At 46.9% G+C, this 27177-nt stretch overlaps 1 long non-coding RNA gene across 1 annotated transcript in view; it reads left to right on the forward strand.

Moving 5' to 3' along the window:
• Nucleotides 1-24339, forward strand: part of LOC146808982 (uncharacterized) — a 267404-nt gene extending 243065 nt beyond the window's left edge. Inside the window, exon 3 of the long non-coding RNA XR_014966299.1 lies at nt 24232-24339. This is a non-coding gene — a long non-coding RNA (uncharacterized LOC146808982). The remainder of the gene's footprint in view (nt 1-24231) is intronic.
• Nucleotides 24340-27177: the final 2838 nt, after the last annotated feature.

A 27177-nucleotide genomic window follows, 5' to 3' on the forward strand; every position in this document is an offset into this window, starting at 1 on the left:
ACTAGAAAAACCTTGGTACAGGCTCTAGTACTAAGTCGTTTAGACTATTGTAATGGACTATTATTGGCGGCAAATGAAGGAGTAATTTCTAGACTCCAGGTGGTCCAGAACACCGCTGCTCGCCTTGTCCTAAACCGCCCCCCTCGTACTCCCTCCAAACCTCTTCTTAACAAGCTTCATTGGCTATCTATCAAACAGAGGGTGAAGTTTAAAATCTGTTGTGTTATACACAAATGCTTGCATGGGAGAGGCCCTGTATATTTGTCCAACAAATTCTCCCCCTATGTACCCATGCGCTCTCTGAGATCCAGTGAGCAGGCTCTGTTGTGTGTACCCAGAGTAAAAAAAGCAAGACAGGGAGACAGAGCCCTATCAGTTGCTGGTCCAACTCTATGGAATAGCCTCCCAATATCTTTGAGGCTCTGTGATGATCACCTCCCTTTCAGGAAACAATTAAAAACTTTCCTATTTCAAAATTAACACGATATACTGCTTGGATCCTCTTTTCCTTTTGCATTATGGCCGACCAAAGGCGCGGAGATACTCCTTTGGGAGTTGATTCCAGCGCGGTACAAACCCACAAATAAATAAATAAATAAAGTGGTACCAATGGCCTTGTGACCAGAGACGGTCTCTAAGGGCTGCGGCATGTATTGCGCAAACCTCAGAGACCCCTCACCAAATACATACACACTGCATTTTGATGCAGGCAAACCTAAGAGTTGACATTGCACCCATCCCTGTGTGCCATGCCCACCAACCACTGCCTGCGGTATAGGTAAGTCATCCCTTTAGCAGGCCTCACAGCCCTAAGGCAGGGCGCACTATACCACAGGTGTTAGCATACCTGAATGAGCACTATGCTCCTATAGTGTCTGTGCTATTCACAGAAATTGTAATGTAGTGGAGCCATATTTAGTACATAGGCTGGGAGTTTCCCATTACGAACTCCACAGCTCCATGGTGGCTTTACTGTGTGCTAAGGAGTTTAAGTGTCAAACTCCTCAGCTTAATAAACCTACACTGATGCCAGTGATGGATTGATTATAAAATGCACTCACAAGGCATCTCATAGATGCCCCTTGAAAAACAACCAACACCCTTGTCTCCAGCTGACTGGTATGTACTAGCCTGCCACACACAGACATGTTTCAGACCCCCTGAGGTGACACCCAATGTGCACTTGTGGGTTTGCACAATCATACCACACATAAACACATTTATGACACCCTGAGGTGGGAGCCCTTGTCCTCTCGTGAATCAGGAACAAAGGCTGCTTGGGGTGGAGGTGCCTCACACCTACCCCCACACAAGAGCACAATTCAGGGCAGTGGGCCTCTAAGGCTTCCTTCCCTTTGATATGCTAGCCAGGGCCTCTCCAGCTAATGGAGATGCCAACCCCCTTGACCACTTTTGGAGGCAAGGTCAGCGGGAAAATGTGAAGTCAGGAGAGGTGTGTCCCCTCTCTGCTAGGACTACAGTACGGTGCCCTGGACCGAGGTGGCCCCCTCCTTAGGAAAGTCTCCATCTTGAAGGGAGGGGACATTCAAAGGGTGTAGTCACCCTAAAGGCAAGTAGCACGTTGGCTACCATCTACCAGTCCCTGTAATGCCCCTAAGTTCAGTATTGAGGAGCTTCCCTGAACCTTGGTCAGGAGATTCCTGCAACCTATGAAGAAGATGGATGAAGATGATGCCGTGCAGCAAAGCAAGAAGACAAAAACCAAAGAAAATGATGGATGGAGTGTTGAACATTGCAAGCACTCACCCCCAGTCAACTGATCTGGGTTTAATCCATCACCGTTCTTAAGCCCACTCTGCCACCCCAGTTCAGACATGGCCATATGCAAATCAGTCTGACCCTGTGCCTCATGAGAACATTCCAGCCCGAACTGCCAAGCCTTGTCTTCCCTGAAACGGAAACAAGCTTCCTAGGACCGGATTCTGGTATTTCAGCCGTCTTCAGACAGGCTTGCTTGAATCCAGTGCCAAAGTGAGCAAGGGACTCACGTCTGAGCATACCCTGCCAACTTATGGCGAACAAAGCAAAAACTAAAGGAAATGATGGACGGAGTGTTGAACATTGCAAGCACTCACTCCCAGTCAACTGGTCTGGGTTTATTCCATCACAGTTCTTTAGCCCACTCTGCGACCCCAGTACAGACATGGCCATATGCAAATCAGTCTGACCCTGTGCCTCGTGGGAACAGTCCAGCCCGAACTGCCAAGCCATGTCTTCCCTAGACCGGAAACAAGCTTCCTAGGACCGGTTTCTGGCATTTCAGCCGTCTTCAGCCAGGCTTGCTTGAATCCAGTGGCAAAGTGAGCAAGGGACTCATGTCTGAACATACCCTGCCAACTTATGGCGAAGAAAGCAAAAACCAAAGGAAATGATGGACGGAGTGTTGAACATTGCAAGCACTCACCCCCAGTCAACTCATCTGGGTTTAATCCATCACCGTTCTTTAGCCCACTCTGCCACCCCAGTTCCGACATGGCCATTTGCAAATCAGTCTGACCCTGTGCCTCATGGGAACAGTCCAGCCCGAACTGCCAAGCCATGTCTTCCCTGGACCGGAAACAAGCTTCCTAGGACCGGTTTCTGGCATTTCAGCCAGGCTTGCTTGAATCCAGTGGCAAAGTGAGCAAGGGACTCACGTTTGAGCATACCCTGCCAACTTATGGCGAACAAAGCAAAAACCAAAGAAAATGATGGTCGAAGTGTTGAACATTGCAAGCACTCACCCCCAGTCAACTGATCTGGGTTTAATCCATCACCGTTCTTTAGCCCACTCTGCCACCCCAGTTCAGAAATGGCCATATGCAAATCAGTCTGACCCTGTCCCTCATGGGAACAGTCCAGCCCGAACTGCCAAGCCATGTCTTCCCTGGACCGGAAACTAGCTTCCTAGCACCGGTTTCTGGCATTTCAGCCAGGCTTGCTTGAATCCAGTGGCAAAGTGAGCAAGGGACTCACGTTTGAGCATACCCTGCCAACTTATGGCGAACAAAGCAAAAACCAAAGAAAATGATGGTCGAAGTGTTGAACATTGCAAGCACTCACCCCCAGTCAACTGATCTGGGTTTAATCCATCACCGTTCTTTAGCCCACTCTGCCACCCCAGTTCAGAAATGGCCATATGCAAATCAGTCTGACCCTGTCCCTCATGGGAACAGTCCAGCCCGAACTGCCAAGCCATGTCTTCCCTGGACCGGAAACTAGCTTCCTAGCACCGGTTTCTGGCATTTCAGCCATCTTAAACCAGGCTTGCTTGAATCCAGTGGCAAAGTGAGCAAGGGACTCACGTCTGAGCATACCCTGCCAACTTATGGTGAACAAAGCAAAAACCAAAGAAAATGATGGACGGAGTGTTGAACATTGCAAGCACTCACCCCCAGTCAACTGATCTGGGTTTAATCCATCACCGTTCTTTAGCTCACTCTGCCACCCCAGTTCAGACATGGCCATATGCAAATCAGCCTGACCCTGTGCCACATGGGAACAGTCCAGCCCGAACTGCCAAGCCATGTCTTCCCTGGACCGGAAACAAGCTTCCTAGGACCGGTTTCTGGCATTTCAGCCGTATTCAGCCAGGCTTGCTTGAATCCAGTGGCGAAGTGAGCAAGGGACTCAAGTCTGAGCATACCCTGCCAACTTATGGCGAACAAAGCAAAAACCAAAGAAAATGATGGACGGAGTGTTGAACATTGCAAGCACTCACCCCCAGTCAACTGATCTGGGTTTAATCCATCACCGTTCTTTAGCCCACTCTGCCACCCCAGTTCAGACATGGCCATTTGCAAATCAGTCTGACCCTGTGCCTCATGGGAACAGTCCAGCCCGAACTGCCAAGCCATGGTTCCCTGGACCGGAAACAAGCTTCCTAGGACCGGTTTCTGGCATTTCAGCCAGGCTTGCTTGAATCCAGTGGCGAAGTGAGCAAGGGACTCACGTCTGAGCATACCCTGCCAACTTATGGCGAACAAAGCAAAAACCAAAGAAAATGATGGTCGACGTGTTGAACATTGCAAGCACTCACCCCCAGTCAACTGATCTGGGTTTAATCCATCAACGTTCTTTAGCCCACTCTGCCACCCCAGTACAGACATGGCCATATGCAAATCAGTCTGACCCTCTGCCTCATGGGAACAGTCCAGCACGAACTGCCAAGCCATGTCTTCCCTAGACCGGAAAGAAGCTTCCTAGGACCGGTTTCTGGCATTTCAGCCGTCTTCAGCCAGGCTTGCTTGAATCCAGTGGCAAAGTGAGCAAGGGACTCATGTCTGAACATACCCTGCCAACTTATGGCGAACAAAGCAAAAACCAAAGAAAATGATGGACGGAGTGTTGAACATTGCAAGCACTCACCCCCAGTCAACTGATCTGGGTTTAATCCATCACCGTTCTTTAGCCCACTCTGCCACCCCAGTTCAGACATGGCCATATGCAAATCAGTCTGACCCTGTGCCTCATGGGAACAGTCCAGCCCGAACTGCCAAGCCATGTCTTCCCTGGACCGGAAACAAGCTTCCTAGGACCGGTTTCTGGCATTTCAGCCAGGCTTGCTTGAATCCAGTGGCAAAGTGAGCAAGGGACTCACGTCTGAGCATACCCTGCCAACTTATGGCGAACAAAGCAAAAACCAAAGAAAATGATGGACGGAGTGTTGAACATTGCAAGCACTCACCCCCAGTCAACTGATCTGGGTTTAATCCATCACCGTTCTTTAGCTCACTCTGCCACCCCAGTTCAGACATGGCCATATGCAAATCAGTCTGACCCTGTGCCTCATGGGAACAGTCCAGCCCGAACTGCCAAGCCATGTCTTCCCTGGACCGGAAACAAGCTTCCTAGGACCGGTTTCTGGCATTTCAGCCGTCTTCAGCCGGGCTTGCTTGAATCCAGTGGCAAAGTGAGCAAGGAACTCACGTCTGAGCATACCCTGCCAACTTCGGGCTGGACTGTTCCCCTGAGGCACAGGGTCAGACTGATTTGCATATGGCCATGTCTGAACTGGGGTGGCAGAGTGGGATAAAGAACGGTGATGGATTAAACCCAGATCAGTTGACTGGGGGTGAGTGCTTGCAATGTTCAACACTCCGTCCATCATTCCCTTTGGTTTTGATTTGTTCGCCTTAAGTTGGCAGGGTATGCTCAGACGTGAGTCCCTTGCTCACTTTGCCACTGGATTCAAGCAAGCCTGGCTGAAGACGGCTGAAATGCCAGAAACCGGTCATAGGAAGCTTGTTTCCGGTCCAGGGAAGATGAGGCTTGGCAGTTTGGGCTGGACTGTTCCCATGAGGCACAGGGTCAGACCGATTTGCATATGGCCATGTCTGAACTGGGGTGGCAGAGTGGGCTAAAGAACAGTGATGGATTAAACCCAGTTCAGTTGACTGGGGGGGAGTTCTTGCAATGTTCAACACTCCGTCCATCATTCCCTTTGGTTTTGATTTGTTCGCCTTAAGTTGGCAGGGTATGCTCAGACGTGAGTCCCTTGCTCACTTTGCCACTGGATTCAAGCAAGCCTGGCTGAAGACGGCTGAAATGCCAGAAACCGGTCCTAGGATGCTTGATTCCGGTCCAGGGAAGACATGGCTTGGCAGTTCGGGCTGGACTGTTCCCATGAGGCACAGGGTCAGACTGATTTGCATATGGCCATGTCTGAACTGGGGTGGCAGAGTGGGCTAAAGAACGGTGATGGATTAAACCCAGATCAGTTTCCTGGGAGTGAGTGCTTGCAATGTTCAACACTCCGTCCATCATTCCCTTTGGTTTTGCAAAGCAAGAAGACACCTACTGTCTTGGTCCCAGCACTTCGGGCCTGCCTCTGGCTTCTCGAGCCTGTGAAGAAGACAGCTGCCCCATGGCCAACGAATCCAAAAAAGGCCAGAAGACTGCCACTCTTCAATAAAGACCTGAACTCCTAAGGACAGCGACCCTCTCCAGTAGACTCCAACTTTAAAGGCTCCAGATCCAGGCAGTTCTGCAATCTTCTTGACCCACTATTCACCCGACGCACACAGCCTGAGTTTGAGTGACTCACCTGTCCTATGAAGTTTTCCCAGCAATACCTCATCTTCATTGGTGGCTAACCTCTCCTGGACCCCACAAAGTCGCCTGGAGCTTCTACATGAAGGGTCCACCTGACAGCGACCGGCTCCAGCCCAGAAGATCCAACACCAAAAGGTACCCCTGCATCCTCAGCCCTCTGGCCTTGGGGAGCCCAACCGACCGTGCCTCGACCACCCCTAGTACTCCAACTTACATGCCCAGCTAGTGGTCACCTTCAACCATCCTCCTGGTCCAAGCCTGCAGCCTCTTTGTGAGACTGACAACCTCCATAAAATGCTTTGTGTGCTCGACGCTGATTTTGCACCCTGGTGCCGGCCGCCCCATTGCCACTGGTGGTGTACCTTTAGTGCTGCCTTGTGGCCCCCCGTGCTGATCTTAACCCCTGGGTCCTGTGCCCTAAAACCAAGGGTACTTACCAGTAAACCGTGCCTCTTCGAGGTACCACCAGCCTCTATTGACTTACATAGGGCCCTGTGACCTCTGCACCCAATCGCACAAGTGCCGCTGGTTGTGCAGCCTTCCTTAAACGTAACCGTGCCCAGTGGTGGTCAAAACCCCAGATTTTAGGTTGAATACTCACCTTCTGATGCATACATTGCTTTCCTCTGAGAGAATTGCATTGTATTCTATCTATTGCATATAACTGTCTATATTTCACATTGCTAAGTGCTACTGTTTCTGATTGACAAATCTCAAAGTATTTGTAAGACTGTAAAGCAATTCTTCTGCCTTTACTTACTGAAATTTTAATCATGTTACTTCCTTGAAAACTGTTACTTCCCTGCAACTGAGTTCCTCTTTGTTCTAAAGATAAAATAACAAAGTAATTCTTTTATTTTTTGTTCAATAAATATTATTGATTTTTTAATTAAAAGCAGGACAGAGAAAGTGAGGAGGGAGAAGAAAAAGATTCAATCTCGGACATCTGACAGTTGCCCAAGGTATACAGTAATGTGGCAGCTACAGATACAGATGATAAAGGCATGAAATACCAACAGACATGAATACAGTAGATAAGATGGAACAGATGCAGTTGGTACCTATCTATGTAGATCAAATAGGACTGGGCGAAAAGAACCAGGTAGAACTGACAGATGTATAACTTCCACAAATGTACCAACGATGCAGTAAATGAAAACGAGAGAAAGAAGGAAAGAGAGGGGAGTGGTGGGGAGAGGAGTAGGGAAGGAAGGAGAGGGGGAGTCATGTGATACTATGTGCATCGAGGCTCTGAGAGTCAAATATTATAGGAAGAGTAAGAATTAGTAGTCAATAGGTGATTGCAAGACTTGGCATTCAGCGGAAGAGTCGCGAATAAAAAGGTCAAGCATATTCCAAATACCCTTAGCATCCGTGGCCCATGCAGGTAAGAGTGGTGGGGCCGGGTGGCGGGGATTTCGACAGACAATGACGAAGGAAAATTAATTTTTTATTTAATTTTCCCTCATAGTTGTCTGTTGAAACCCCCCTCAACCCACTCTTACCTGCATGGGCTGTGGCTGACCCTGATAGGTCATTCGCTTGTATGAAATTAGTTGATATGTGTACTGCGTAGATAAGTTACCAAGGCCCACCAGGTGTGGTAGGATACATCATTGGAGGATTTCCAGTCAAGTAGTATAACTTTAATAGCGATGGTGAGAAGATGATCAAGGTGTGCTAGGTCCTTGGCAGAAAGATCAAATGGAGGGTCTTCCATCTGAGGTCCTCGGAGGCTGATCAGAAGGGATAGTGGGATAGGTATTCTAAATATTTTCTGATGCTGTGAAGACATCTCCCTCCAGCAGGATTGCAGATAAGTGCAGGAGAAGAACATGTGTTCCTCATCACCGGGGAAAGAGTTGCAGGCTCAGAATGTATTAGTGTTCTTCAACTTTAACTAGAACAGTTTTGTTGTCCAATCCATGCGGTGCGCTGCAAAGAGTCTGGTCTGGGTTAGTGACGGGATCAGCTTATGTTGGAGAAGTTATGAGCCTACCCTGGACCAGGTGTCCGCATCTGGTGGAACAAGTTTATTGGAGGAGAAATAAGAGGACCATTTCTGTTCTAGAGGTGAATGCTGCGGAAATTTTGAAGTATTTTATACAAAACAATTGGTCTGGATTCAGTCTTTGAATATGTGCCATCATTTTTTTGCCTGAGTGTTTACAAAAAAGTTTACCACAGCCCTCTGATAAGCCTAACTGCTCGACCACACTATCACAAATAGAGCTTTTAGTTTTATCTACTTAATCCTCTGTAAGCCTTTGTGGATCCACTAGACTCTGTGCACACTATACCTTAGTTTGGTATAGTACATACAGAGCCGGCTTCCTACATGACTATCAGTTTATACTTCCTTGTATAAAACCTTGCTCATTTTTACATCATGTTTTTTCCATGACGATCCCTACATCATGATCTACTATAATTGATCTGTTATCTTTATGAATTTTACCTTTGTCACAATCTCCTTGTACTTTGCAGTTTTTTTTAAACATTGTGCTTCTTTCAGAATGAGCTCAACGATAATAGATCCCAACTCAACTCACACCGGCTACAATCTGATTACAAGTTTAACATGTAGAATTTCATGAGTAGATGGTTTTTCCTGCACCCTGATTTGCCAGGTGGAGGAACAGTGGGTCCAATTTTACCTAGTCAAAATTCCGGTTGGTTCAATAGCCGTGGGAACAGGCTGCAGTGGAACACAGCCTCGTTCCCTGGCCCCAACCTAACCCTAAGGCACAGAGGGAATGTATGATGCTCCCTCTATCAAGCCCCGTCCCCCACATCCCCATTCCACCATCTTCACACCTTTACCCCAGCATCTGGCCTGTACCAACACCTCAGTTCACATTTACATCCTGTTCAAGGCTCTTGAGAAATGTGAGCATTGTTCCCTACAGAAAAGAAAATACCATGTGGAACCCACTAGGCAAAACCAGGTCCACACAGTCATTCCACATTCTGAATAGACAAACTCATAACTGCACAGTAGTGCAGGATGTTACCACAGGTTGCTGGTGTTTACAGGGCCTTATCAGTCTGCCTCACATGAGGAAACTGGGAACCAAAAAAGTGTCAAAGTCCTTAGGTAAAACTGTTGAGGGGTGCGATCTACAAGGCTTACCCAATCCTCATTCCATCTCAGTCCTCCTGAAACTACCTCTACAACCCAGCTAACAGTGATTATTGACTTCAATTGCAGCTTTGTACTTTGTTAGCTATACTGGCTCTAAAAGAAAAAATAATTCATATCACCAGATACCCTAATTATAATAGTTTAGGTGCCATTTTATTATTTGCATCTAACTTTTCATGATTTTTATAAATTGTTTGGGGAACTTAATTGTGTTTTGTTCTAACTGTAATATAATTTGTCAGTAATTGGGCTGTTAAGCATATAAACACAATAACTTGTTGCATAGATACTAGGGGCCTATCAGAGGTCCTCATTGAACTGTTTTGAAGCCAAAAAAACGTGGATTTCTGCCCTTTTTTACAATGTTCCTTTAATGAAAGTAGATGTACTATCCTATGGGGCAGATGTACTTACAATTGATGCACCACTGTGCAGCAAAGCAAGTTCCTGTGCTGCTTTGCATAAATGAGAGAGGGCTAAAAAGTGCCTTATCTACTAGGATATGACTGTCTTCAGTTCTCTCCCTGAACTGCCACACGTGTGGCTCCCTAGTGCCAATGCACGCACTCATGCACCATGATAAAAGGGTGCCTACGTGATGGGCAGGATTGTTTTGTGCAGGAAGAGGCACCTTCATGCACAAAACAATACTTAGAGATTGTTAGAAATGATTGTAACAAATGGGGCTTCTGATTGGCAGAGTTATGCACCCTTGCCAAGGAGGAACCATCACTCTAGTCAGAGTAGGTCAGATACACACTAAAAGATAACCTAAAGATCTAAAGAGGCAAAGTGTAAAGTATTTGTGGAACACAAAAACACACAGAGTAACATAATTAAAACACCACAAAAATACTCCACACAGCATTAGAAGAATAGGAAATGTGTTTGTGAGTAAAATAAGACCAACATGACAAAGATCCAATGAGTAGATATGGACCTATGAATTTTTAAAGATTAGTTCTTAGAGTCATATAGCACCAACCGTGGACATCTGGTTGTGCTAGACCATGGTAAATCCAAAGTTCAAACCAATGCGGTAGAGGGCAGAAAGGCTACAGAACTCTTGCAGGTCTCGCTGAAAAAGTTTTACCTTGGATGGAGGAAGCGGTGACATCAAGGACCTGATACGAGAAGCAGAGAAAGCAATGCATCATCATCGTTCCTATGGAAGTAGGCGATGCAAGGGTTCTGATCCGTGCAGCCAGTGAAGCCTTGTCGACAAACCCCTTTGTGATGCGTCATTGTAAAGCTGCACATTCTGTTGAAATGATGTCGTCAGGCAGCAGCGTTGGTGTTTAAAGTCGATGGATTGGTTTTGATCGGCACAAAATGATTGATGCATGGATTCTGCTGGGCCAGCACACAAACAAACACTTCCTAGGGCACAGGACTGGGTTAGTACCACTTGGTAGGGGAGGACTCACAGATGGCAGAGTCCAGGTGCTGTTACAGGGGCTGGGGGATGTATTTGAGGCCCTGAGACATCGGAACAGGGCGCAATCCAGCAAGCCCTCCGAGTTGCCCTGGGTTCAAGTGAGATGGGTCCAGTCCTTTCCCTCAGCAAAGCAAAGGGTGGTATCAAGCAGCTAGCAACAGGCAGAGCATCAGAGCAGCAGTACAGCAGACTGACAGTCCTTGTAGCAGCACAGCAGTCCTTCTTCCTGACAGGGTTCTTCACAGGTCCAGTAGTGTACTGTCTTGGTAGGATCGAAGACCGAGTACTTATACCCAGTTGTGCCTCTGAAGTGGAGATGAATTCACAGAAGGGTCTTTGACGTACACACAGGTCCTGTCTTTCGAGCCCTGGCTCCAGACTACCAATACTGGGTAATCAGCCCTTTTTGTAGGAAATAGGCACTGCCAATTCAGGTGTAAGTGTCAGCTCTCCACTCTCTTTCTGCTCAGGAAGAGCCATCAGAATGCAGAGGAGTATGCAGACACACCTAATCTTCCTGTGTTTGGGGCTGTCTAGAGGGAGTGCACAAAGTATAGCTGTCACCCACCACCCCAGAAGTGTATTGAAGGCAGGCTGCAGGTACACTGAGCAGTAAGAGCAGAGAAATGTCCACTTTCTAAAAGTTCTGTTTCTAAAATAGTATTGTTAAATCCAGCTTTACCAGTAAAGAGGATTTATCATTACCATCCCATAGATATAAATCACAAAACAGCTACTCTTTTCTAATTGGGAATTACAGCTTAAAAATGTATTAAAGTAATCCCTAATGTTAACCTATGAGAAGAGTAGGCTCACAGTAGTGAAAAACGAATTTGAATGTTTGTCACTACTAGGACATGCAAAACTTAAAAGTTAATGTCCTACCTTTTACGTACACAGCATCCTGCCTTTAGCGCTACCTGGGGCTTACCTTAGGGGTGACGTATGTGTGATAAAAGGAGAGTTTAAGGCTTGGCATGTGTTAAATACTAACTTGAGGTTTCAGTAAACTGCTCGTGCAGGCCCTGCAATGGCAGGCCTGAGACAGGTTGGAAAAGTAACATGTGTGGGTGGCACAATCACTGCTGCAGGCCCATTAGTAGCATTAATGTTACAGTCCTTGGGTATATGGTATACCACTTACAGGGGACTTACAAGTAAAGTAAATATGCTAATTGTGGATACACCAATCTTACCATGTTTTGGGGAGAAGCACATGTACTGTAGCACTGGTGAGCAGTGGTAAAGTGCTCAGAGTCCTAACGCCAACAAAAAGTATCAACAAAAAGAGGAGGTAAGCAGGCAAAACATTTGGGGTATGAAACCCTAAGGATGAGAAGTCTAACAATGACATATTTCATTTCTATCTGTGATGGAAAATGCAGAACACATGGAAAGAGGAAGGAGCAAGGTGAAGTAAAGCTAATTCTTTGTTACGCCTCTGTCGGGTAGGTGGACCATTTTGGTGCACCCCCAGGATTACAAGTCTTTGTAAATCTGGGTTGGTGTCAAAATACATGGAGGTGATGCATGGGAAAGCCCATGCTCAACTCATGTATCTCCTGCACAAAACAGAGTAAAGCACGACTGCGCCATGCACCACATTGCGTTAGTTTGTCTTTACTAAATCACTCAAAGTCATGCAAAGTGGCTTTATGTAGCATAGTGAGTGCCCTAAAAAATGATTGCTTCGAGGTTGCATCACTTTTGTGTTATATCATAGTAAATCTGTCCCGATAAAACTCTGGGTTAGTAGCATATTATTAATTATTCATGGATGGCAGTCATTTCTACACAATTGATTGTAAACTATCAGGTTTATGTGCACATGGCAACTATCTTTTAGTCATTTAGAAAAACAAAATGTAATTTGTTCCGAAAACAGCCGGTCGCATTTTGATTTCTAATAAGTTTTGGCTGATTTTAAAAAGTGCTTTTATTTGTTTGATTGCCTTAGCTAAAAGTTTAAGTAAAGGTTGGTGCTAAAAAAGTTGGAGGAATTGCAAGGGGAATTGTTACTAACTTCTGAAATTTTGCTGCTATTATCATTCTTGAACTTGACACATTGCACTTCAGTTGTGGGCATTATTACAGACTAATTTTGGGAGCCATTTCTGGATGCTATTTGGATAGGTGAGTGGTCAAGTGCTGGTAAACCAGCTCCCAATCACCTATTTAAGGCGACCCATGACATGGCCCTTCAGCGGGCCTGCGCAAAGGGCAAGCTTTTGGCATGCTAAAGGCAAGTTCATCTGCGCCCGTCCGCACCTGGATCACGCCCAGTGCCAGCTATGCTGCCTGTGCTCCCATTACACAGGTTAGACCCCTGTCAAGAGAAGTTCTTTTATCTTGCAATTGAGGCCCTTGGCATTGAACCAAGCCTTATGATTCTTGTGCTAAGAGTACCTGAGACTTTGTCTGTAAGTCTTTTGGTTCGGTGTACCCTCGTTCCCCGAGTCATCATCCGAATAGGTTGGTTTTAAGGCCTGCCTTATTAACTTCAGTTCCTTCTCCAAGTATTACTCTGACATACTCCTTTTACTATCTAATAACACCTGGGATTTCATATTTCTCACTGAACCCTGGGTAAACGAAGGCTCCAACCCATCCTCCTGGCTACAGGATCCTCTGCGCAAAGAGGTGGAAATAAGATGGGAGGCTGTGTCGCCATTATTCTCAGGGATACTTTGGAGACCTCATCCATGTTAGGGCAAATTGGGAAAATTGAGGACCTAATCTTCTGTATTTAAATAACCCCCACATTCTCTTTCTTTGGTTTGTTGATCTACAAGCCTGCAAAGTGACCCAATAGCCGTCTCCCATTGTTGTTTGACTCTATTTCCCACCTGTCACTACAATATGCCAATTTTACTGTTCTGGGAGTTTTTAACACCCAGGCAGACATTCTAAACTTCACACCGGTCTCTCAGTTGTTCCAGACCCTTGCAAGACTTATCTTGACTTAGCATATCACTGCTCCCACCCACTAAGAAGGCCACAAGCAGGACTTAATCTTTTTCAACACTACCTACTTCCAAGCCAGGGCTTCTTTACCCTTAGTCTGGACTGATCGTTTTCTTGTCCTGCTTATTTTTTATGGTCTTGAAAACTGGCTACAGACTAGGGGGCAGATTTATGTTGCACTTGCGCCACTTTTGCGCCGCTGTTGCGTTTGACGCAGCAGCGGCGCAAATCCTGCGCCATGGTGCGGGGTATTTACAACGTGACGCATCTGGGAGATGCGTCACGTTGTAAAGCCCTGCGCCACATGTAGGCGTTCCAGGGCAGGTGGGAGCGTTCCGGCGCAGGAACGCCTCCTAAAAGTGGCTGAGTGAAATCTACAAGATTTCACTCAGTCACTTTTAGGCCCATGCTGCGTCAAAACCCTGCGCCTGCTTGAAGCAGGCGTAAGGATTGACGCAGCATTGTACAGATAGGGCCCCGCAGAATATTGCTGGAGCTGCGTCGCGCTTGCGTCGCAACTCCAGCAATGCGCCACTTTTAGGCCCATGCTGCGTCAAAACCCTGCGCCTGCTTGAAGCAGGCGTAAGGATTGACGCAGCATTGTACAGATAGGGCCCCGCAGAATATTGCTGGAGCTGCGTCGCGCTTGCGTCGCAACTCCAGCAATGCGCCACTTTTACGGCACAGATGCGTCACGCATCTGTGTCGTTTTTGCCCCATGGTGCGCCGCATTATAAATGCGGCGCATCCATGGTGGCGCAGCTGTGGCGCATAATAACTGGCGCATCCCTGCTGATATGCAGGGATGCGCCAGTTATCATAAATCTGCCCCTAGGACTATACCCGAAAGGAAAAGAAGTTGGTGGAATGTTATGGAGATTCCCTAGTTCTCTCTCTTCAATCCCCCCTTCCCGCACTCTCTGGTAACCCTGAGTGCTATGCAATCCTATTTAATCAATGGACCACGAAGGCCTTGGAACTTCTTGCACCTCTCAAAACTCATACTGCCAAAACATCTAAGCCTTCTGCACCCTGGCCTTCCCCCACCTCAAACTGGAATGGTATGGTGAGCAAAAAAACGATGAATTTAGGCCCAGATCTCTGTACTGGGGTGAATGTATGACATTGTTCTGCATTCTGACCATCAATTGTTGTTTTTAGGTCTCGCCTGAGACAGCGCTTTAGCGCTGCTCTGGCGAGACTTATAGTAAGCACTTTTGGAAGTGCAAACGAGTGCTTTCAGGCCGCCAACTACTGTGCATGTGTGCCGGGCGCGCGCACCATTTGGCAGCCTGAAAGCACTCGTCTTTCACTTTCGCCTGTCACACAGCCGCGCTTTGAAGTGTGATCGCGATTGCGATCACTTACATTTCGAGGGCGCTTTGATGTTTTCAGTGAGCCGCGCGGCCACTGAGGACATCAAAGCGCCCGTGAACACCATTTGCCACCCCCACCTCTTCAGCCAACTTACTCGCCATGTCTGCTCTGGATTCTTGTGCCTCTTTTTGTAACTCAGGAGCAGTAACATTGTCGTGGTGTCACTAGGGCTTCAAGTGGATGCTTTTTCAATATTATATACAAGCCACAGTTACTGCTAATTTATCTTATGCAACTAACAACGATTGACAAAGCCAATAGTCCTAACTTGTTGTAGGTATCATGTTACTTGTTGTGTGTAGCTGTAAACACGTAGCTACAGCCGCCCACCTAGTGCTTAATTTGTAACAAATAAGTGCTGGTGTTTTAATGAGGCAGAAGCTTTACACTTTATACTTTTTTTTTATTTTGCGTAACACAGAGGACATCAACTGAAATTTAATAGTGGCTTGGCTACAGCCACTTTCCCAGTGCTTAATTTGTAACAGAAGAGGTGCCGGGGCTCTGATTAGGTGGCAACTTTACACAGCATGTTGTTTTGTTTAGCCTGCCTAACACAGAGCACACAAACCGGAAAAATGGGGAGGGGATGTTCTTTAAAGGCCACTACTGCTAACTTACGAGTTTTGAAACCAGGTTTTAATGTCTGAATATGCTTAATAGCCTGTGATTGTGGACAAATTAGTTGATATTTCTATAGACACAAACATAAATATGACCTAAAGTGGAGCTACGTTATTATTTTATTTGTGTGTAGCTGCAAACACGTAGCTACAGCCACCCTCCTAGTGCTTAATTTGTAACAAAGGAAGTGCCGGTGTTTTGATGAGGCAGCAGCTTTACACTGTATATGTCTTTATTTAGTTTGCGTAACACAGAGCATATAAACTAAAATTCAATAGTGTCTTGGCTACAGCCACTTTCCTAGTGCTTAATTTGTAACCAAAGAGGTGCCGGGGCTTTTATCATGTTGAAGCTTTACAGAGCATGTTTGAATGGTTAGCCTGCCTAACACAGAGCACAGAAACCCTACAAATGGGGAGGACATGTTGTTTAAAGGCCAAAACTGCTACATGCCACACACTGATGCACGCCACACACTGCTGCACGCCACACACTGTTGCATGCCGCTGCACACCACACACTGCTGCACGCCACACACTGCTGCACGACACACACTGCTGCACGCCACACACTGCTGCACGACACACACTGCTGCACGCCACACACTACTGCATGCCACACACTGCTGCACGCCACACACTGCTGCACGCCACACACTGCTGCACGCCACACACTGCTGCACGCCACACACTGCTGCACGCCACACACTGCTGCACGCCACACACTGCTGCATGCCACACACTGCTGCATGCCGCCACACACTGCTGCACGCCACACACTGCTGCACACCGCACACTGCTGCAACCGTGACACTGCTACATGCCACACACTGCTGCACGCCACACACTGCTGCACAAATGGAGAGGACATGTTGTTTAAAGGCCAAAACTGCTACATGCCACACACTGATGCACGCCACACACTGCTGCACGCCACACACTGTTGCATGCCGCTGCACACCACACACTGCTGCACGCCACACACTGCTGCACGCGTAACACTGCTACACGCCACACACTGCTGCACACCACACACTGCTGCACGCCACACTGCTGCACGCCACACACTGCTGCACGCCACACTACTGCATGCCACACACTGCTGCACGCCACACACTGCTGCACGCCACACACTGCTGCACGCCACACACTGCTGCACGCCACACACTGCTGCATGCCGCCACACACTGCTGCACGCCACACACTGCTGCACGTCACACACTGCTGCACACCGCACACTGCTGCAACCGTGACACTGCTGCACGCCACACACTGCTGCACGCCACACACTGCTGCACGCCACACACTGCTGCACGCCACACACTGCTGTACGCCACACACTGCTGCACGCCACACACTACTGCATGCCACACACTGCTGCACGCCACACACTGCTGCACGCCACACACTGCTGCACGCCACACACTGCTGCACGCCACACACTGCTGCACGCCACACACTGCTGCACGCCGCACACTGCTGCACACCGCACACTGCTGCACACCGCACACTGCTGCAACCGTGACACTGCTACATGCCACACACTGATGTACGCCACACACTGCTGCACGCCATACTTTTTTTTTATTGTGCGTAACACAGAGGACATAAACTGTAATTTAATAGTGGCTTGGCTACAGCCACTTTCCCAGTGCTTAATTTGTAACAGAGGAGGTGCCGGGGCTCTGATTAGGTGGCAACTTTACACAGCATGTTGTTTTGTTTAGCCTGCCTTACACAGAGCACACAAACCGGAAAAATGGGGAGGGGATGTTCTTTAAAGTCCACTACTGCTAACCTACGAGTTTTGAAACCAGGTTTTAATGTCTGAATATGCTTAATAGCCTGTGATTGTGGACAAATTAGTTGATATTTCTATAGACACAAACATAAATATGACCTAAAGTGGAGCTACATTATTATTTTTATTTGTGTGTAGCTGCAAACACGTAGCTACAGCCACCCTCCTAGTGCTTAATTTGTAACAAAGGAAGTGCCGGTGTTTTGATGAGGCAGCAGCTTTACACTGTATATGTCTTTATTTAGTTTGCGTAACACAGAGCATATAAACTAAAATTCAATAGTGTCTTGGCTACAGCCACTTTCCTAGTGCTTAATTTGTAACCAAAGAGGTGCCGGGGCTTTTATCATGTTGAAGCTTTACAGAGCAGGTTTGAATGGTTAGCCTGCCTAACACAGAGCACAGAAACCCTACAAATGGGGAGGACATGTTGTTTAAAGGCCAAAACTGCTACATGCCACACACTGATGCACGCCACACACTGCTGCATGCCGCTGCACACCACACACTGCTGCACGCCACACACTGATGCACGCGTAACACTGCTACACGCCACACACTGCTGCACGCCACACACTACTGCATGCCACACACTGCTGCACGCCACACACTGCTGCACGCCACACACTGCTGCACGCCACACACTGCTGCACGCCACACACTGCTGCACGCCGCACACTGCTGCACACCGCACACTGCTGCACACCGCACACTGCTGCAACCGTGACACTGCTACATGCCACACACTGATGCACGCCACACACTGCTGCACGCCATACTTTTTTTTTATTGTGCGTAACACAGAGGACATAAACTGTAATTTAATAGTGGCTTGGCTACAGCCACTTTCCCAGTGCTTAATTTGTAACAGAGGAGGTGCCGGGGCTCTGATTAGGTGGCAACTTTACACAGCATGTTGTTTTGTTTAGCCTGCCTTACACAGAGCACACAAACCGGAAAAATGGGGAGGGGATGTTCTTTAAAGTCCACTACTGCTAACCTACGAGTTTTGAAACCAGGTTTTAATGTCTGAATATGCTTAATAGCCTGTGATTGTGGACAAATTAGTTGATATTTCTATAGACACAAACATAAATATGACCTAAAGTGGAGCTACATTATTATTTTTATTTGTGTGTAGCTGCAAACACGTAGCTACAGCCACCCTCCTAGTGCTTAATTTGTAACAAAGGAAGTGCCGGTGTTTTGATGAGGCAGCAGCTTTACACTGTATATGTCTTTATTTAGTTTGCGTAACACAGAGCATATAAACTAAAATTCAATAGTGTCTTGGCTACAGCCACTTTCCTAGTGCTTAATTTGTAACCAAAGAGGTGCCGGGGCTTTTATCATGTTGAAGCTTTACAGAGCAGGTTTGAATGGTTAGCCTGCCTAACACAGAGCACAGAAACCCTACAAATGGGGAGGACATGTTGTTTAAAGGCCAAAACTGCTACATGCCACACACTGATGCACGCCACACACTGCTGCATGCCGCTGCACACCACACACTGCTGCACGCCACACACTGATGCACGCGTAACACTGCTACACGCCACACACTGCTGCACGCCACACACTGCTGCACGCCACACACTGCTGCACGCCACACACTGCTGCACGCCACACACTGCTGCACGCCACACACTGCTGCATGCCGCCACACACTGCTGCATGCCACACACTGCTGCATGCCGCCACACACTGCTGCATGCCGCCACACACTGCTGCATGCCGCCACACACTGCTGCATGCCGCCACACACTGCTGCATGCCGCCACACACTGCTGCATGCCACCACACACTGCTGCATGCCACCACACACTGCTGCACGCCACACACTGCTGCACGCCACACACTGCTGCACGCCACACACTGCTGCACGCCACACACTGCTGCATGCCACATACTGCTGCACGCCGCACACTGCTGCAACCGTGACACTGCTACATGCCACACACTGATGCACGCCACACACTGCTGCATGCCACACACTGCTGCACGCCACACACTGCTGCATGCCGCTGCACGCCACACACTGCTGCACGCCACACACTGCTGCACGCCACACACTGCTGCACGCCACACACTGATGCACGCCACACACTGCTGCATGCCGCTGCACGCCACACACTGCTGCACGCCACACACTGCTGCACGCCGCACACTGCTGCATGCCGCACAATGCTGCACACCGCACACTGCTACACGAAACACTGCTGCAGGCCACACACTGCAGCACGCCACACACTGCTGCACGCCACACACTGCTGCATGCCGCTGCACGTCTCACACTGCTGCACGCCGCACACTGCTGCACGCCGCACACTGCTGCACGCCGCACACTACTGCACGCCGCACACTGCAGCACGCCACACACTGCAGCACGCCACACACTGCTGCATGACGCTGCACGCCACTCACTGCTGCCCGCCGCACACTGCTGCCCGCCGCACACTGCTGCACGCCGCACACTGCCCACATCTGCTGCACGCCGCACAATGCTGCACGCCACACACTGCTGCACTCCCCACACTGCTTTTATGCGAGTTTATGCTACTGACATTGTAAATGACAATGCCTTTTGTTTGTTTTAAGACCAAAACATAAATAAAAGGAATTGTAATTTTACAATGCCAATAGCTCAAACTCTTATAATTGCGAGACCTATTGCATTGCAAATGCTTGTTATTGTTAATTTCCCATATCTCACCACAAACATTGCCTGCAGCAATCAGAAATACAAATGCATACCCCCCCCTCCCAACGGCGCTTAATTCACAGTAAGTAAGTAAGTCAAATGTGATTGCATGATTAATTAAAATCTTACAATTACAACACTCTTTAATATATACACCCTTTAAAACCTAACAAATGAGTCTAAAATTCATAATAGTCTATTCATGCAGTTTCCTCAGATACTAACACAGACAAATACATTATAAACATCAATTCAGACCAGCAATTTACTAAAACATTTACACAAAACATACTTAATTCACTTAAGGACGGGGTTTTGTTGAGAAGGCCTGTCAGAGGGATATTATCGCGGGGTTTAGCACGGAAGCGTTGGCTGTGGATGCCGAAGAGCGCACAAAGTCTCCAAGGACACAATTCGCAATGGAAGAGCCCTGACTCTATTCCATTGTCGTCCCGTCCTTGCACCCCACCCCGACCGAGATCTCAAAACAATGGCTAAACCTTCATGTTTTTGGAAAAAAAATCAAGTGACGCAGACAAACTCTCTTGTCTGGCTAGTGATCTTATCTCGGTAGACACACACGGTGCGACACGGGAAAACCAGCAAACGAATTGTTATTCCTGTAATAGGATGCCGCAATTAACCTTTGGCACAGTTACATTAGATAAGAAATAAACATCACTTGTTGGTCTATTTCACAGGCAGACATTCCCTGCAGATTAACAAGCATTTGCAATGCAATAGGTCTCGCATTTACGCTACTTTGAGCTATTGGCATTGTAAATGACAATGCCTTTTATTTATGTTTTCAAAACCAAAACATAAATAAAAGGCATTGTCATTTAAAATGCCAATTGCTCAAACTCGCGTAAATGCGAGACCCATTGCATTGCAGATGCTTGTTGCATTTGTCACCCCGAGTGGGACGGGTATGCTCAGACGTGGGTCCCGTGCTCTCCATGCCACTTGAATCAAGCTATCCTGGCTGAAGAGGGGTGAAACCCCGAAACCGGTCCTAGGATGCTTGTTTCCAGTCCAGGGAGGACTTGGCCTGGCAGTTCGGGCTGGACTGTTCCCATTGGGCACAGGGTCAAGACTGATTTGCATATGGCTGGGTTCAAACTGGAATGGCATGGTGAGCAAAAAATCGATGGATTTATGCTCAGTTCTCTGTACTGGTGTGAATGTATGACATTGTTCTGCATTCTGTCCATCAATTGTTATTTAGGTCTCGCCTGACCCAGCGCATGCGCTGGTCTGGCGAGACTTATTGAGAGGGCTCCAAAAAGTGCTACCAGGCCAGCCTAGAGCTACAGTGCAAGTGCGCGGGCGCGGGCGCCGCGATTACTTTCACTTTCGCGGCCGCACGGCCACTTTGATGTTTGATCGCGATTGCAATCACTTTCGCGGCCGCACGGCCGCTTGGCATAGCCAATAGGTCTCGCTTTTGGGACTTTATAAGTATTTAGTTATGCAACGGTTGCATGGCTAAACACTTATAAGGTCCCAAAGGCGAGACCTATTGGCTATGCCAATGCTTGTTTTGCATTTGTCACCCCGAGTGGGACGGGTATGCTCAGACGTGGGTCCCGTGCTCTCCATGCCACTGGAGTCAAGCTATCCTGGCTGAAGAGGGGTGAAACCCTGAAACCGGTCCTAGGATGTTTGTTTCCAGTCCAGGGAGGACCTGGCCTGGCAGTTCGGGCTGGACTGTTCCCATTGGGCGCAGGGTCAAGACTGATTAGCATATGGCTGGGTTCAAACTGGAATGGCATGGTGAGCAAAAAAACGATGGATTTAGGCCCAGATCTCTGTACTGGGGTGAATGTATGACATTGTTCTGCATTCTGTCCATCAATTGTTGTTTTTGCATTTGTCACCCCGAGTGGGACGGGTATGCTCAGACGTGGGTCCTGTGCTCTCCATGCCACTGGAGTCAAGCTATCCTGGCTGAAGAGGGGTGAAACCCCGAAACCGATCCTAGGATGCTTGTTTCCAGTCCAGGGAGGACCTGGTCTGGCAGTTCGGGCTCGACTGTTCCCATTGGGCACAGAGTCAAGACTGATTTGCAAATGGTTGGGTTCAAACTGGAATGGCATGGTGAGCAAAAAAACGATGGATTTAGGCCCAGATCTCTGTACTGGGGTGAATGTATGACATTGTTCGGCATTCTGTCCATCAATTATTGTTTTTGCATTTGTCCTTCCCCCACCTTAAGAGCAGAGAAAATCATCTGTAAAAATCTAGAGCACAGCTGAAGAAGGTCCTATGACCCGGAGGCAAATTAGTTATATAAGATGGCTCTCAGAAACGTCTGCAAACTTACTCAGAACACCATGAGAGAGCACTTCTTGTGGCTTATTGACACCGCCTCCAACTCTTCCAGGTAAGTCTTCAATATTGTCAAGCCCTTTATCTCCCCGATGTGGTTCAAAGTGCATTCCACTACTCGCCTGATCTCTGTATTAGGCTCTCAAACTTCTTTGCTGAGAAAATTCTAAAACCCTACTCAACCTTCCCTGGGGGAGTCTATACAGCAGACCAGTTGATGCCTACTGCTAATCACATACCTGCCTTCTCAGTGATTGGTCCAACATTCCAAAACGACTCACTGAAGGAACTGCTGAAATCTTTAGGATTGTAGCACACCATGTAAATCCTTTCCTCAACAAGATCGGGATCACCTTTCTGAAATCTGGCTTCTTTCCTGCTGCCTGCCTCCCGCTCCTAAAAAAATTGAATTCAGACTCTAGGATGCTCAGTAATTTCAGGCCCATTTCATTAATGCCAGCCCCCGGCAAGATCTTGGAGAAGCTAGTGAATCCACAACTTTCATCCCTACATAGAGGCAAATTGTTTGCTCCATGACACTCTGTCTGGCTTCCGTGCTGGATAGAGCATCGAGACAGCAATAGTGGAAGTGTCAGAGTCCATAGGAGAAATACTGGACGGAGGTGCCTCTGCTATGGTTGTACTGTTAGACCTGTCAGCAGCATTCAACATGGTGGCGCACTCCACCTTATTGAATAGATTAAGCTTTCAGGGCACAGTTCTGTCCTGGACGGATTAAATCCTTCTTGGAAGAGCGCTAACCGTGGGCTTTTCTCCACTCTTTTTCTTTCTTGCCCAAATTCCCGGTCTGCGGGGTGCGTCAGGGCTCTGCCAAGAATCCATTGCTTTTTAACCCCTATTTGCCCCTATTGGCCACCCTAAATGAAACCTGGGGTGTGAAGGTAGTATCCTTTGTGGATGACACACAACTGCGGTCTCATTGCGAGAATATTCAGAAGCAGCTTTCCTCAACTTTAAAGAGTTTTTAAAAGGCGTAGCTGATTGGATGGAATCTAACTTTTTGAAACTAAATATTTTCAAAACAGATGTTCTCTTTTTCAGCCAGAGGGTGCCCCACAAACCTCTGGTGGCTGGCACAGCTTAATCCGCCCCTGTCGTGGTCTTCTTTGGTTAGAAACCTGGAATCCTGTTTGATTCTGACCTTTCTTTTGCGATCCTTCTCAAGCAGATCTCTTAGATATGCTTCGTGAAGTTTAGATCAGTTAGGAAGCTGCTACATTTGATCCCGGAAGAGACCTGAAAAACCGCTTGTGACATCATGTCTAGACTATACCAACAGTGGCTATCTGAGTATTCTTGCTTTTTTGACCCACAGACTCCAGATTATACAGAATGATGCTGCTAGGCTGATCTGGCGGGTCCCTTTTGGCCAACAATGTAGAAAAAATATAAAAAAAATTATATTATATTGTTGTGGCCTAAGTACACTCACCCGATGAAACTCAACACTCTAGTTAGTTTTTCTTTGTCGCAGACTTGGATAAATTAAATCCACATTTTGAATTCATGTGAATGTTGCACTTGCATATACATGTTAACGCAATTTTTAAATGATGAGCATAAAGTTTTTTGTCATATAGGCCCTCTTTCTTCTTTTTTCTTCCTTTTTCTTTGTTCTAAATGTGAATAGACTATTGATGCTATACCATCAGATATGACGTACAGGTTGTAACAACTGCTGTACAAATGTAACTTCTTAGAATGTTTTGGTCTTTGTATGTACATATTTTGTTGATAACTTAGGTATTAAAGTATATTTTGTATTTTTTTCTATAGCCCTGAAGAAGTCTCCATGCAGGAGACGAAACGCGTTGGCTATGGCTATCTTATGTTATCAAGGCTGTGATATTTTATGCCTGTGAAAAAAACCAAATAAAGAAAGGAATTCGTTTGAAAAACAGTTTTATGTCTTGGACATTCCTTTAATTGCAACGGACTCCTTATCAATAGTGCTGAACCCTTTTGTATGTATGCTCTACAAATGCTATTGATTTATTGATTAAAATGTGAAATAAAAATGACTTAACACCGATGCTCTTGGTCTGCGCCACACGCTCACCTTCAGTCTAATGTGGGGGCTGTCTATTGCTATGGTCCTGAATTGTTTAGATTCTATACTTTAGAAGGACACATCACTAACCACACTATGCAATTGAAGTACTCCTTTAAAAACCAACACAACACCAACTGGCCAATCACATGCTGAGCTGCCTTAAAAATATGAAAAGCGGGTTGGAGGCAAAGCCCTCTTTCTATATTGCTTATTTGTACTCTTTTTTGTGATTACATGAACTTTGGCAGACATCTAATGCTGTCTCTAGCCAAACCTAAATTGCAGCAGCACAACCTCATAGCACTCCACTGGCTCTCGGTCAAGGGACTGAATGTTTGAAAAATAAATTTGTTAAGGACACAGTTTCCTTTCTTTATGATACCTCCACAATTCTGCTATTACATCATCCTGTCTCCATCCTGCAGTCAACTCTGCAATGCCATGACTCAGAGGAACGTCTGAATGGCCTTTCAAGGTCCCTTTACGTCCATCCTTTACCCACGTTCCTCCTTTGTCTCCAGGAGTCACCTGGTCACAAGATGCGGAAGCTGCATCAGCAAACTAAAAGTGATATACCTTTCATCTTTATTTCTCTTTCTGGAACAATACGCACGCTACTCACAGCGCCCAGAGGCGGTTCAACTTCCAATGTAGCAGAAACACGACTCAAACACCGGGATCAGCTGCTAACGGCTTTCAAAAGTAACAGTTCTTTTCAGCCCCCATTCATTTTCACTTTCCTAAACATGAAGGCCTCCTGTACAAGTTAATCAGTAATTCTGGTGTGGTGGTTTAGCATGCACATGTTCAGACAGTCATGATATGGGATTACTGCAGGGTTATATAGTTTGCATATGGAATGGGGAGTGATATTAGAAACTGTTGTCACTGCACTGATGTCTGTATGTAATTCCATAATTACAGGCCGTTTGGCGGTGACACATCCCACCACGTTTGACCAGGCCAGTAACTCCCAGGGCCACTGGTGGTGATTTGGAATGTGGTAATACCGCATGCTGCGTTACTGCATGCCTCATGATACCAATTAGAAAGTCTGCCCTAATCATTATAAGGCAATTTATAAATGTAAGAAAACATACAGAATAACAGGTAAGTAATCTACAAAGTGAAACAGAAATAGGACTACAGTAAATATACAACAAGGCCCATGTCTGGCTGATCTGCAGACATTAAGGAAGTGTGTTTATTACATTGCTGGAGGTAGCTCTACCAGAACGAAAAACTACCTGCATGTTATGGTACATTCTGAACCATAAAGCCAGGCCTTTTAAGATGCTTCAAGTAGGTTTTAAAAATTACAATCTGACTACTGGTCGGTGTTTCATCTGAAAGAGCAATAGGAGAGACATGCAGCATACTGATGCCGAGGAGGGAAGATTCGCCCATTTATTTGAGTACATTTGTATTTCAGAAGTTGTCCGGAGGCAGAGCAGGGGAGAGGGTGGGTGGCTGAAACTTAGCAGCAGCCCAGTGGATGGAGCAGGGAAGCCCCTAGTTGGGTGGAAGGACTTCGCTGGCTCTAGCACCATATGTTGTCACGGAAGCTCAACACTCTACATAGAAAGGAGCGCCCTACTGCATCCAGGTGAGGAGAGGACTGGGGGAGCTCATCTTGATATGGAGAGAGAATGAAGGGGCAGCAAAACACATGAGCATAGGGAGACAAGAAGATTTTATTGAGTCCAATGAAAACAGCAGGGTCTAGTTAATTTCCCATCACCAAACCCTTACTGGAAGCCTAGAGCTACAATGTAAACATGTGTAAGACCCTACAGACAGTGGCAAACAAGAAAAATACAGGAACGCAAAAGGCTTAAGGGGCCAGATCAAAAATAGCCCTCCTCCCTCTCTAATGTACTCTCTTTTGTTGTTTATTTTAGGAGAAGATGGCGCAAGAGCTTCCAACAAACAGCTAAAGCTGTCTGCAGAGGACCTCAAAAGCAGAAGCAGGGTTGAGTAACTTCCTTGTCTCAAACCTGAGGCGGCAGCAGCCTCCTCTTCTCCCCCTCACGTGCATTGAGATTGGCTGCATATTTTAAGCATGCTTCTTGTACCTAATAGTTTTCAAATTCTAAAAGTAGGTGTACATAGGTGCAAAGGCCCACATAGCAGCTACCATTAACAATATCCCAATCATATTTAATGTACAGCAAGGCCTTGATTATATGCATGTATTACTGATCATTACACCCATCACTGCTCTCTGTAATAACAGGGTTTCCTTGTGTGCAAAGTTTATTACAACATTTAAACTCACTAGTAGGTGCCGCTGCTCTTTAAAGTTTTGACACTGGGGTGTGCAAGTGTCTTTAGGACCATGTGTTGGTGTGGATGTTAGATGGACCCCTCTGCAGGAAGTGTCTGGAGGCATCACACGACCCTACATCACTTTTAAAAAGCATCCCTTTGCCCATGGCTACAAGCAGAGATAACCCCTCTTTTATCAGCAAATGTTGGCTTAGCAAAAAGTACCGACTTGATGCTGCCAAGCTTCCGCAGCTACACACCGAGGTGGCTTTTATCAGTGCTTCATTTTGAAACAATCTAATAATGTTATTATGTAGAACAGGCGTTTTTTATCAGTTTTTGCCAATGCAGTTTGCATTGCTTTGCCAAGTTACTGATATTGTTATTCCACATTGCATGTG

Source organism: Triturus cristatus, chromosome 7 (assembly GCF_964204655.1).
Source record: "Triturus cristatus chromosome 7, aTriCri1.1, whole genome shotgun sequence".
NCBI lineage: Eukaryota > Metazoa > Chordata > Amphibia > Caudata > Salamandridae > Triturus > Triturus cristatus.